Source organism: Canis lupus, chromosome 19, assembly GCF_048164855.1.
Source record: "Canis lupus baileyi chromosome 19, mCanLup2.hap1, whole genome shotgun sequence".
NCBI classification, from domain to species: Eukaryota; Metazoa; Chordata; class Mammalia; order Carnivora; family Canidae; genus Canis; species Canis lupus.
Genome location: NC_132856.1, coordinates 13,647,877 through 13,661,271, shown reverse-complemented (window position 1 = coordinate 13,661,271; position 13,395 = coordinate 13,647,877). Strand labels below are relative to the sequence as shown.

At 39.0% G+C, this 13,395-nt stretch overlaps 1 long non-coding RNA gene across 18 annotated transcripts in view; it reads left to right on the top strand.

Moving 5' to 3' along the window:
- LOC140609909 (uncharacterized) overlaps positions 1 to 13,395 on the top strand; it is a 470,386-nt gene that overhangs the window by 297,682 nt on the left and 159,309 nt on the right. The gene's annotated exons all lie outside the window — the stretch shown is intronic.

Here is a 13,395-nt window from a genome sequence, read left to right as displayed (position 1 = left end):
GAGAACGTGAAGTCCAGACATGGGCACCGACTTACTTCAACATGAAAAATTGTTTCATAAGGATGAGGCTATGGCAATATGCATATACTGCATAATGGATCTTGTTCCAATATGGGAAAACAATTCCCCCCCTTCTCATCCCTTTTTGAGAATTTACAAGTAAACAGCACATTTGTTCATTAATCAAGTTGCATTCATTTACATGGTCATTGAGGAGGTTAAGAAAAAGTGTGAAGACTTGAGTTCTTACCCTCATGGAACTTCCAAAGCTGTAAGGCCCCTAGAAAAAAAGTACAGGAATCATTTTTTGATATGAGCTTCAAAATGGAGAGAAGATGATACCACACATATGAGGCCTGTGACTGACTGTAATGCATTATTTTCATTCAACTAGAGTCATCTTTGAAGTTAGCAAAGTGGATCATGTTACCACTCTGCTTTAAACCTTTCGATAGCTTCTCACTGATTTAAGATAAAGAATAAAATCCTTTGTATAGCTTTAAAGATTCTCAATGATTTGTACTCTTTCAATCTCTCCAAATGCTGTTATTTTCTAATTTATTTCATTTTCCAAGTGAATATTTACTGAATTTTGCTGAGTTTTCATATGAACTTGTTCCAGGCTATTTCTTTTACTTTTTCCCTTTCTTTCTTTCTCCCTCCCTCCCCCCTTCCCCCCTTTCCTTCCTTCCTTTTTCTGTATCAGGCTATTTCTAAGTGAGCTCATTAACATTGTGGCAGGTTACAGGGATGGCAAAGGGTCCCTGACATTTAATATGTATTTGAATTTGATGAAGGTGGGGTCTGTGATTGAGGATGCCCTTAATGACAGCAGACCCTTTCATTTTATGACACAATGAATGAAGAACAAGCATTCCTACATTTATGGATCACACCACTGCTAGGTCACCAGGTGCATTGATAGAAATGGGTTGGTAGGACCTCACTATACAAGCTTACTGTAATGCTCAAATGACATTTTTTATCTTTAGCCATATTCAGTGTTCCTTAGCAACATACACTATATGAATAAAGATACCCAGATAGAGATATGTTCCAATTGTTTAACTTGGGAGTCTGGGTTCCAAAGGAGAGCTCACTGTGGAGTAAAAGAGGCCCTTATTCCTTATTAGATGGCCCACCCTGATGTACTTCTTTGATCGTTGCTCTCCCTAACTCTCCTGCTGTGTTTTTCAAATTACTCAATGAGATACATTGTTCTCATACACCTGTGTCTCCTGTGTCTTAGTGGCACTCTTCTGTTTTTTTTTTCCCTAATTAATATATTTGTGGATATGTATGGCTTTTGATTTGAGGCTGGCCCTTCCCATCATTTATAGTACTTAAATGAACCTTGGAAACTATTTAAATAAGTATTTAGTAAGGACATATCCTTCCTGCCCAAGGGATATTCTCTGAGGAGAGTGCTTGCTTCCTTGAGAAGTGTTTTCCAAGTAAGACTATTGTGTATCTGTCAAGGATGAAAAGAAGTACTTACTTTGGGGGCAGACAGAACACTCAACCTGTACCTTGGCAAATCCCTGAGGTCTCCAAGGGAATAGTGGTTGATAATGATAACATTGAATCACAAATCTTGACTTAACTGGATAATTTCTTAGGGAATTCAATTCTCAGCTGTCATTACAAGGCCTTCCTCTCTCTTCCCTGTTGTTGGTGCTCTTTATTCTTTCTTCATCTTTGAAGTCTACATTTTCAGGTAGTTTTTGCTGAAGGTTGTGATTGTTTCTCTTATTCACAGGCGTTTTCTCCCTTGGAGAGAAAGTGAAGAAAACAAATTCTTGGAGCAGAATCCAAATGGCTGTTATTTATCTGGGTCAGTGGGCTGCATAGTTATGAAACCTTAGAGCACTGTTTGCAAGCATCATTTACTCATTGGCTACTTTACATTGTGTAATGTCTTACCATTTTTAAGATGACCACATTTGGGGGCACATGGCAGACAAAAGACTTTATTTTCCATTTTATGAGTTTATTTATTTAAAGAGTAGAACAAAGACAACAAAATGACATTTACTTTTAACTTAATGAACTGGCTTCATGGAAAAGAATAAGATTACATCATATTGGAGCCAACTTGGGGAATCAGAATGAATTAGTGCCTTAAGGGAAATATAATTTTCCAGAAAGTAGAAGAGCTGAGAAACCACCGCTGCTTATTACAGGCAAAAGACATCTGGAAGTAACCTAGATACAGTAAAAGCATGTCTCAGAGATCTTTATTGATGAAATTTTAATATTTTTCGTGAATTATAATATATTACATATAGAAAAACACCTTTCTTTAGTGGTATACCCATTAAATACTACACTGTACTCTTTATCCACATACTTGATCTTGTAAGTTCTTTTAGCCTAAGCTTAAAGACACAGCAAAATGTTAATCCAAAATAAATTTTTAAAAATAATAACAAAGACTAATTAACCAGGTGACTTGCAGCATTCAGTTTGTCAGACTGTCAGTCATATTCCCTGAAATGTGCCTGATGACTTAAAAAGTCTCTGTTTTGGCCACAGAAGTCTCTGTTTCTGATCTTTTAAACTTATTTACTTGTCAGTTCACCTGTGGCTAATTGGGTTCCTCTGAAGTGAGACAATCCCATGCAGAATGCTCACAGATTTTATTGGTGATGGACATCTGTTCTCTCTCAGGGCCATCTGGCTATACAGTAGTTATTACTGTTTTGGGGGGTTGTTTGAAGGGGCATGAACAGCCATTTTTAACATTTCTTGTGGATATGTAGCCTCTTACCAGATGAACATGTCTCCTTCTGGCCCCAGGGACCATTGTTCACACAAAGTGCCATATCCTACAAGGAACTTTTCACTCAGTTGTGCTCTGGATCTGTTAGAGTGGGTTTTGCTATACTGTCTCATAATTCCAACAAGCCTCTTGTGAATTATCCTATTGTCTCTCTACCACCACATACCTGGAGAGGAATCTTGTATGTATTAGATGCACAGTACATTTTTCTTCATTGAAAAGGTTTTTCTATCTGATTAAGGATTTAGATGACACAAAGAAACACTAATGTTAATGGGCTAGCTATGTATTAAAAGGAAATACCACATATTTTACTGGCAAAAAAACAGTTTATCATGGGGATGAAGAGGGATTGATTACCTGCCCATGTTAAATTATTCTTAAAATTAGCTTAAAATATTTTTAATTTAAATTCAGCCAACTAGCATGAAGTACATATTTAGTTTCAGATGTAGTGTTCAATGATTTATCAGTTGCATATAACATCTAGTGCTCATCACATCATGTGCTCTCCTTAATGGTAATTACCCAATTACCCCATCCTTCCACCTATGCCCCCTCCTTCAATGCTTACGTTGTTTCCTATAGTTGAGGATCTCTTACGGTTTTTCTCCCTCTCTGATGACTTCCTATTCAGTTTTCCATCCCTTACCCTATAGCCTTCTATGCTGTTTCTTATATTCCACATATTCCATACAGTGAAACCGTTTAATTGTCTTTTTTGGTTGATTTATTTTACTCAACATAATACCCTCGATTCCATCCATGTCAAAGTAAATAATAAGTATTTCAAATGGCTGAGTATATAGAATATATTCTATATCTATAGACCACATCTTCTTTATCCATTCATCTATCAGTGAACATCTCTGCTAATTCTATAGTTTGGCTATTGTGGACATTGCTGCAGGACATTGGGGTACAGGTGCCCCATGAGTATCTTAAACATTTTCTAAGGATATACTTATTCTTATGATACACTTATAGAAACAAAGGTACAAGACAGAACTTTTGAAAATGTCAATTACTAACTAAAATTTAAATCTAGACAAGTGGGCATTTGATTATAAAGCAATGGTGTTATGTTAGTCTGGAGTTAATATGGAGCAATCTTAATCCCATTGCTCCATACAGAAAACATAATTTTTCCATGACTTGTTAAGCACCTGCCAACATCTAGGAAAAAAAAAAACCCAAAAACTAAACTTTAGATGACAACAATGATATTGTTATGCAACAAATAGAGGCCAGAATTTTTTCCTTTGGCATATATAATTTCTTAGATTCAATATGAAGTCAGATTCAATTCACTTTTATTGTCTTAAGCTTTTTTACACATGGTGTTTTTAATGTGCATTATTAGCACACTGAGATAGATGTGTTTTGTTTTGTTTTAATCTTCCCAGGTTTGTGTAAGATGTAAAAAAAAGACAGAAGTTAGGCCCAGATCCTCTGACTTTAGGTCTGGTATTTTTCATACATTGCCACAATGGCCATTTTTTTGTGGGGTTTTTTGTTTGTTTGTTTAATAGGGTGCAAAACAAGTTACTCTAGGACTGTTCCTTTGCACAATTGTTGAGGACAGATTTTGACTGTTACTAAAATCTGTCTGAACTCATTTCAGCTCTTGTTCATTTGTCATTTACATTACTCCTTGAGCTTCTTCATTCTCTTTTTTTAAAAGTCACAGCCAAAAACAATACATACACAGTTAAAAATAACATAAAGTCAGTCCTTTCCCTCTAAGAGGAAGCAACTGCTTCTACTTAAGAACTGGTGCACTAAGGAGTAAATTATTTGAGTGATGGGGAACCTATAGTCATTGGGAAGAGCTATCACAGTGGTAGAGAGCACAGGATGTGGAGTCAGAAATCCCTGGGTTTGAGTTAGTTCCTCCATCTTTTCTGAGTTCAGTTTCCCGATCTGTGAAATGGAAATAATAATAGCATTGCTTCTTTGAGCTTTAGTGAGTAGTAGTAGATATAATGCAGGCAATGCCCAATAAATTCCTGACATATAGGAAGTGGTCTCTTACTTGATGACTATTACTGTCATTACTACCATCACTGTCATTATTTTGTTCTTACTCTACTAGTTAGTCATCCCCGCAGATCACTATAGAAGGCCAACCCCTGAAAACTAGCTTTGTGTCTTTAAGGCCATAGCACTGATCAGCAGATACACTGTACCTTATACTGATATAATAGCAGGATTTTTTTTTGTGTCCCGGAATCTGAGTTTTTTTTTTCCTTCTACTTTCACAAAATGGTTTATATGAATCTTGTTCTTCATCCCTTTAGATCACAGAATGACAACTAAATGGGGTAGAAAAGACTGTTTCCTTAAGGTCTTACTTTGGTGAAAGACAATGAGAGTTAAAAAGGACTTCTTTATCACTCTGCTCCAGGAAATAAGAAAACCTCAAGCAGGTCTCCATCATCAGTTGACATCAGTGTGACAGATACAGAGGTCATTTAATGATGTAATGTAGTCAGCGTTCAGGCCAGGAAGTGGCTCTTTGGGATTATCGTTAAAAGTATCCCAAACCATGAAACACTAAGTAAACATTTTTCTTTTAGTTAACAGTTGAAAACTCTGAGATCCATGTGTTATATATAATTTAATACATTTATTTCTCTGACAACTGAAAGCAGATGCATTTTCACTCCTACCCAATTTACATAATCAGTATAAAGTTTCTCTTATGGCTTTGTAGTATGCATTGAGCAAACAGTTGCAGACAATATCAAAGTGATCCTTAACCACATTAAAGTTTTGTCTTCAGGATAAAGAAAGGAAGACAGATTCTGTTCAGCAGTAGCTCCTGAAATAGATGTAAGATGACTGGGGAAGAAAGGAATACTATGAAACCTCATAATAAAAGCACCTAATCTCTTAGGATTTGTGCTTTGTTTTAAGGGAAAAATGAGAGTTTTTACTTGGTTTGATTTACAAGACAATAGAATCCAATTTGAGAATGCAACAGGCTTGAAAGCTTTTCAGAGCCTCTGAGACAGGGCTGATTCAGAACCTTTAGCTGATTCAGAACCCTGGCCCAGACTCACAGCAAGCTATTCCTGGGACACTCCAGGCTGCTCTGTGACTCAGGTGAGTCCCCCTGTGCATGGTGAGTACTATGCTGGGGACTGAATGACTTTCAGGGCAGGCCTGGAGATATGGCTGCTGCAAGAATCAGTAGGGCTCAGCTATGATGGTTCACTCTGAGGCTGTGAAGTTAAACAGAAATGCACCAAATGCTAAGTAGTCAGAGGTGATTTATTATTATCTTGGAGGATTTAGTATCTATGCCACCACGTGAAGGAAAAGTAACCTGACAGAGACAGGAGGAAGAGAATTCCATGTGGAAAAGACAGCTCATATGAAGGGCAGGCACTAGGAAGCCAAGTGGATAAAGGAGATAGAATTTCATTTGGAGAGAGAGAATAGAGTGTGTTGTGTATGGGAGGAGGTTGATGGCACAATATATAAAATTCAGGGGTATGAAGATGCTTGTAGTAGGAATCCCTAAATGTCTCAGAGAAATAATGATGGACTTGAGGAGAAATAGACCAATCTCTTTGAATCTTGGCTTTGAACATAATTGATCTCCTTGCCCTGAATGGGTGTATTCCTTTGCAAGATAAAGAGAGTAATATTTATTCCATAGTGCCGTGACAGGAATAAAGTGAAATAAATGAAAGAATACATCTAAGGGGCCAGATATAATCCTTGCACAAAGTTGGTATTCTTGAAATGTCAATATTATGTATATGAAGGCAAACACACACTACAATTAGAAGGATATAAATGTTCAACCTGTTATTTCTTTGTAAGAGAACCACAGCTCTTGGAATATGTGTACTTGTATATGTGTATTTCTTTGTACATAAATGTTCATTGGCTCTATTCATGGTGAAGGATGTCCATCTTTGGTGCAGTGGACAGATATTTTGTCTCCCTGGAATGAGGGAACATCAAGTGATTATATTTGTCAAGAATGGGTCTGTATTAGTTTCTTCTTGCTGCTGTAACAAGTCACCACTAATTTAATGACTTAAAGCAACACAATTTATTATCATACAGTTCTGGAAGTCAACAGTCTGAAATGAGTTTTCCTGAGCTATAATTAAGGGCTCTGTACTTCCTAGAGGCTCTAGGGGAGAATCCATTTTTCTGGCCTTTTGCAGCTTCTAGAGGCCACCTGCTTTCTGTGACATAGAGCCTCTTCCTCCAACTTCAAAGCCAGCAGTGTAGTATCTTCCATTTTTTTCTCTGACCCTCCTACCTTGCTTTTGTTGTGTTTATATTATATCTACCAAGATGATTTAAAATAATCTCCCCATTACAAAATCCCTTTGCCGTGTTTGGTAACATATTCATGAATTCCAGGGATTCAGATATAGACATTTTTGGGGAGGTACTAATCTGCTTACCACAGGGTCCTTCTTTTTCTTTTTTTTTTTTAATTTTTATTTATTTATGATAGTCACACAGAGAGAGAGAGAGGCAGAGACATAGGCAGAGGGAGAAGCAGGCTCCATGCACTGGGAGCCCAACGTGGGATTCTATCCCGGGTCTCCAGGATCATGCCCTGGGCCAAAGGCAGGCGCTAAACCGTTGCGCCACCCAGGGATCCCGGGTCCATCTTTTTCAAGAGGAATGAGGAACTTGGGACTTGGTTTTTCTTTTTTCTTTTCTTTCTTTTCTTTTCTTTTCTTTTCTTTTCTTTTCTTTTCTTTTCTTTTCTTTTCTTTTCTTTTCTTTTCTTCTTTTCTTTTCTTTCTTTTCTTTTTTCTTTTCTTTCTTTCTTTTCTTTGATTTTATTTGTTCATGAGAGACACAGAGAGAGGCAGAGACATAGGCAGAAGGAGAAGCAGGCTCGCCAATCCCAGGACCCCAGGATCACACACTGAGCCAAAGGCAGACACTCAACCACTGAGCCACCCAGGTGTCCCAAGGGCCCTGGTTTTCATGGGAATCAAACATTTTCCTGATTAGCTGTCAAGTGCTACTATGCGAGAATGCGGCTTCCCTGTTCTTCTCTTACCTCACCATCCTTACCCTGTTAACTTCTTCTCAGTCTTTAGATCTGTTAAATTAAACAGGTTCAACTGCCTCTCTACCTAGGGACTCAGCTGCATACTCCCTCCTGGAATAATACCAGTGCCATTCCTGACACAGGAGCATATTCATTGGTATCTTTACTCATTTAACAAATATTTATTGTGTTGTTACAGTTTGGAGGTGCCTGGAAGTAGATGTTGAGACAAAGTCAGGGTCTGTATGTTTATCAGAGATCAGCATTTATATATTAAAAAAAAAAATGGCAGGGAGATGATGCAGGTATGGGCAGAAAGGGATGACAAATAGTGAGTGATACACGCCCTGACAAATTCCAGGCACTCGAAAGAGAAGGAGTCTGGAGTGAACATTGCCTGTCAGAGTGAGCTATGCAAGGGCCCAACTGACAAACTTGTGGGTGGCTGGCCTCAGGATGCATGTGACTCTGGGCAGGCAACTCTCTACAGTAGTGGAAGATGCTGAAGCAGCTGATAGCTGGGAGGTCTTCAGCTAGTCACAATCCCCACAGTTGGGCAGTAAATGCACCTTTTTGTTTTTTGTTTTGTTTTGTTTGTTTGTTTACATTTTTATTTATTCATGAGAGAGGAGGCAGAGGCAGAGGGAGAAGCAAGCTCCCCATGGGGAGCCCGATGCAGGGCTCTATCCCAGGACCCAAGGATTACAACCTGAGCCAAACTGAGCCACCCAGGTGCCCACAAATTCACTCTTGATAGGGGTTCTGAAAAGTATTTTTCTGTGTGTCCAACAGAGCACCTGGGGTGTGCCAAGATCTTTTCTAACTTTTCTAGGCACAAATGATGTAGCAGGGAACTAAACAGACAAAAATCACTGTCCTCATGCATTTTATATTACAGTGGAAGGAGATAGATAATAAGTAAATGAATAAGTAAAATATGTAATACGTAGATGGTGACAAGTGCCATGAAAAAAAATACAGCATGTAAGGGAGATAGAGTATTGGGGAGACGGTTTTAATTTTTAGAATGAGGTCAGGGAAGGCCTCACTGAGGAGGTAACATTTGAGTTAAGACCCAAAGGCAGCAAGAAAGGAAGCCATATGGATATCTGGGAACAGTCTCCAAGTGGAGGGAAGTGCAAAGTTCAAATTGCCTGAAGAAGGAGCAGCAAGGAGGCCAGCATGGCTGGGGTGGGAGTTTGAGCAAAAGTAAAGTGCTGAGTGCAGAGGAGCAGGGGCGGGGTTGGGGCAAGATGACATAGGGCCTCAGGAGCTATTGTAATGATTTTGGCTTTATGTGGAGTAAAATCAGAAGCCATTGGATGGTTCTTAGCAGAAGAGTGATATGTGATTTACAACTATTTTTAAAACATATATCAGTGGTGCTAAAAATGAGTCATTATAGAGGTCACTTGGGGAACACACCAAGTACTCTCACTCATCCAGGGACTTAGAGGGAACCAGAGAATCATCACAGACTTGCTGAACAAGAATAAGGAAAACCAAGGGGCTGCCCAGGAGAGTTCAAGGTTAAGATTCTTAGTAAATAGAATAACAAGTTTATTGTGGTTAATTATTGCATCTTTGACTCCTTTTCTGGGGAAAAGGATGTGATTGTGTCAGAAGCCTAGGCATTTCTGTATTTCTCGGTTTTGTTTTTTTGCTGGATTTCCTACTGTGCATTGTATCTATTCATGTTTACAAGTATTGACCATAAAAAAGGTGAGTTGAGGGATGCCTGGGTGGCTTAGCAGTTGAGTCTCTGCCTTCGGCTCAGGGCCTGATCCTGGAGTCCTGGGATCAAGTCCCACATCAGGCTCCTTGCATGGAGCCTGCTTCTCCCTCTGCCTATGTCTCTGCCTGTGTGTGTGTGTGTGTGTGTGTGTCTCATAAATAAATAAAATCTTTAAAAAAAGTGAGTTGATAATTTGCCAGTTAGGGCTTACAGCTCTTTTTATCTACAGAATAGTTCCAGTGGATGGCTACCATTTTTGAAAAAATGTATTTGCTCTACTTCAGTTTCTTCAGTGTTATGTTAGTTGGTTTTGTTGATCTAACTTTCATTCACTGAGCACTACAGAAGCTGCTAAGTGCTAGACATTTGGGTATATTCTGGTGACTCGAAGCATACAAAATTTGGTGCTTGCACGGATTGGTAATCTAGAGCTGTAGTTGTAAAAATGCCTTCTGGACAAACTACATTACCTGAAACTTGTTAGAAATGCAAATTTTTAGGTTCCACCCAAGACACATTCAGTTAGGTGGGAGTAGGGCCCCTCAATCTATAGTGCAACAAGTGCACCAGGTGATCCTGAGGAATGCTAAAATTTGCAATCACTGGTCTAGAGATGAGAATCTTAACAAAATACAGATTAACTATGAAAAGGAAGAGGAAAAGGACCTCCAGGCCAGTTGTGGGGCCAACAACCACATTGCATGCAGTTCCCTGTGGCTGCAGGGTTGGGAGCCTGGTGGGCTCTCAGGATACAGATGGAGAAGGAGCTAGATACTAAGACCTTTAAATATTTCTTCTGGGTATATACCTTCAAAAAATTGCTAACAGTTGGAGGAAGTTCATAGTGGGGAAAAGGATCAGAATCACCTTCTAGAGTTCTATTCCCAAATCACCAGCCCCTGCCATCACACCCACAGCTCTTGTTAAAGCTGAGGAACATTTGGTTCAAGATGGCCTCAGGGGTTCCTCCTAAAATGGAGCAAAGAGATCTTGTCTTTCTGCTTTCTTGAGATGATGCTGATACTGTACTTCTCCAGAACTGATTCCTAAGAGATGGTCATGTTTCTGGGCTTCCTGTGGAAATGCCTGCAGATTGGAGGTTCATACCTTGCCAGTTCTGTCTCAGCCCTTGCTCCCGGGGCTGCTTTTTCAGGGGTAGCTCTTGAAGCATTTCCTGGGGTTTTGGTCAGCCATACCTTTATTACTTTAATTCTTTGTACTACTCCTTGCTGTTTTCCTGCCATTAGTTAGGTATTCTGTAGCTAAATTATGGTACTTGGAGAGTGAAGGTTTTCCAATATTTTGCCCCTCTGCTGTGATAACTTCTCTAACTTGAGGTAAAGCATAAAATTGATTTTGAGATTTCGATGTTAAATAAATTACAAGCTTCCAAATGGCCTAACCTTGCATTTTCTGCCTGACATTTAAAGTTACTTGCTTACCAGGTTTTTTTGTAAAAGATTTTTACTTTTTTTCTGTATGGGTCTTTTATGGCTGCCTTGAAGGGCGTCTGTAGAAAGGTATATTTCTACATGTGATTCTTCAATGGTGAAATTTCAAAGTAGATTTGTTATACTTTTAGGCTTCGGGCTTGTAGGACTCAGAGTCTAAAACATTTAAGTGGAATTGTTTGTTTGCTTTATTCTCTGCAGCCTCTAGCAGGTGCTTGTATTCTAAGTGGCTTAATCCTAGAGTTCAGTATTGGGAGTTTCATTTTCAAGGCGGGAGAGAATTCTGGGTTGACTCTTAGGCTGCATTTCAGTGATGTCCTTTCTTTTTGCTGGTGCACCAAGTTTATGTGAGAGATCAGTGGAATATGGTAGCAACATAAAAAACTGTCAACAATATGACTTTGCCTTTAAGTGTATGCATCCTTTATCCAGACAGTCTGTAGTCATACATTAGGACTCTTTTAAGGTGCTATTGGCTTCAAGGTAGCCATGACTTTTCTTTCCTTATAAAACTCAATCAGATTCACTTCTGGATTGGCCATGTAAAAAGCATAGTGGATGGATCTTCTCCCTAATAAAACAAACATGTAATTGCTGAAAATTGTATACATGATAAATATATAAATGTATAAATATTTAAATATATTTGTATAATATATAATTATATAATTTTCAGCAGTTAAGTGGTTGACATTAAAATCCTAGGAAATTGTACTAAGGTCATATAGAAAATGGAGAAACACTTAAAAAACCCACTATATCTTGGTAAGAGCAGTGAATATCTGTGGCATTTAAGCCATGACCTCCTCCCTCTCCTCTCTTTTCAGCTCCATGTGTTATAAATTATACTCCAGGCATGTGCAGCTAAGAAGGTGAGCTTCTTTCTTTTACAGCTGCCTGTCCATAGCTACCATTTCACCCCAGGAGGGACTTGCCCCTGACATACTTCACCCTCATTTGCTAGCTTCTTGTGGAAGCTCTCTTCTGGGCAGGTGCTGCTGGCAAAACTGGTCTCCCTTTCCTTATCCAGTCTCAGCCCTAGGGTGAAACTCTACCCCAGGCATGGCAGGCCAAGAATACTGGGCCCTGAAACCCATCTCAGCTTCCTTATAACCCTTCTTCTGTGTTGCCTCAGCACTTATCCCTTGAGTTTGTACTGTGGTCCGTGTACTTACTAATATGTTGCTTTGTAATTATTTTCTAGCACTCTGTATTGTAGTTTCATTTGTATTCATTTCCAAAATTAAATTATAAGCTCCTTGAGGGCAGGAATAATAGCTTTTACATTTGTATCTCTGCACCCCCCCAGTGCCTAGTACAGTGCTGAGCACTCAGTAGGTGTTTAGTAAATGCTTGTCAAATCAAAAAAAAAAAAAAAAGCCTTATAAGGCTTCCTTATAAAGTGGAGATTTTAAGTAAGCACCTCCTTTCATGTCAGGATGAACAAGCTGAGACCACCTGCTACCATCTTTGCCTGAAGCCTTGATGATAAGGCAGGGTATCACTCAGGGAGAAGTAGACCATTGTGCATGCCCCAACCCCCCTTCCTTCTTGCGTTTACACAGAGATATTGCCTAGGAGGGTAGGTAAAAAACAGAGTTCCACAGATCTCCCTAAGAGAACTGACTTATTTTTGGAACAAAGTGATGAAATTCATGTTTAAGAGTGTTGTCAAAAATAGTGAAGCTTTTGGCAGCAACCAATTAGTAGTGGCACCCTAAGGGTAACAATAAGCAAAATGATAACAATAAGCAAAATGGTAGACCAACTAGAAGTTTAATAGAACCAGGGACAGAGAGAGCTAAGAAAATTCCTGAGGTCTGAGCAGCTTCAGACTGGCCAAACTGTGCCACTGAAAATGGGCCCTAACTGAGTTGGATAAGGCTATGGATCCATTTATCCTCCAGGAGACATGGTCAGAAACAACAGAGGAATCATATAGCAATTAATGGAGACTAACAGCTGAGTGTGATACCCATAGAGGCACATCAGCTCAGATGCCCAGGGAGTATGTGTACATACCCAACATTTTACCCTTTGAAATTGATGAACAGTTTCTAATGTTGTATATTGTGGCGAAACAGACTTCAATGAAACGGTCCAACTAGGTCACTAAACTTAAAAGCAAGCAAGAAAACAATAATAAGCCCTAGAAGTAGGGGGTAATGGCAGTTTAGTATCTAGAGTTCCCATATTATTTAAAATGTCCAATTTTCATCCACATGCAGAAGAATGAAACTAGACCACTCTCTTGCACCATACACAAAGATAAACTCAAAATGGATGAAAGATCTAAATGTGAGACAAGATTCCATCAAAATCTTAGAGGAGAACACAGGCAACACCCTTTTTGAACTCGGCCACAGTAACTTCTTGCAAGATACATCCA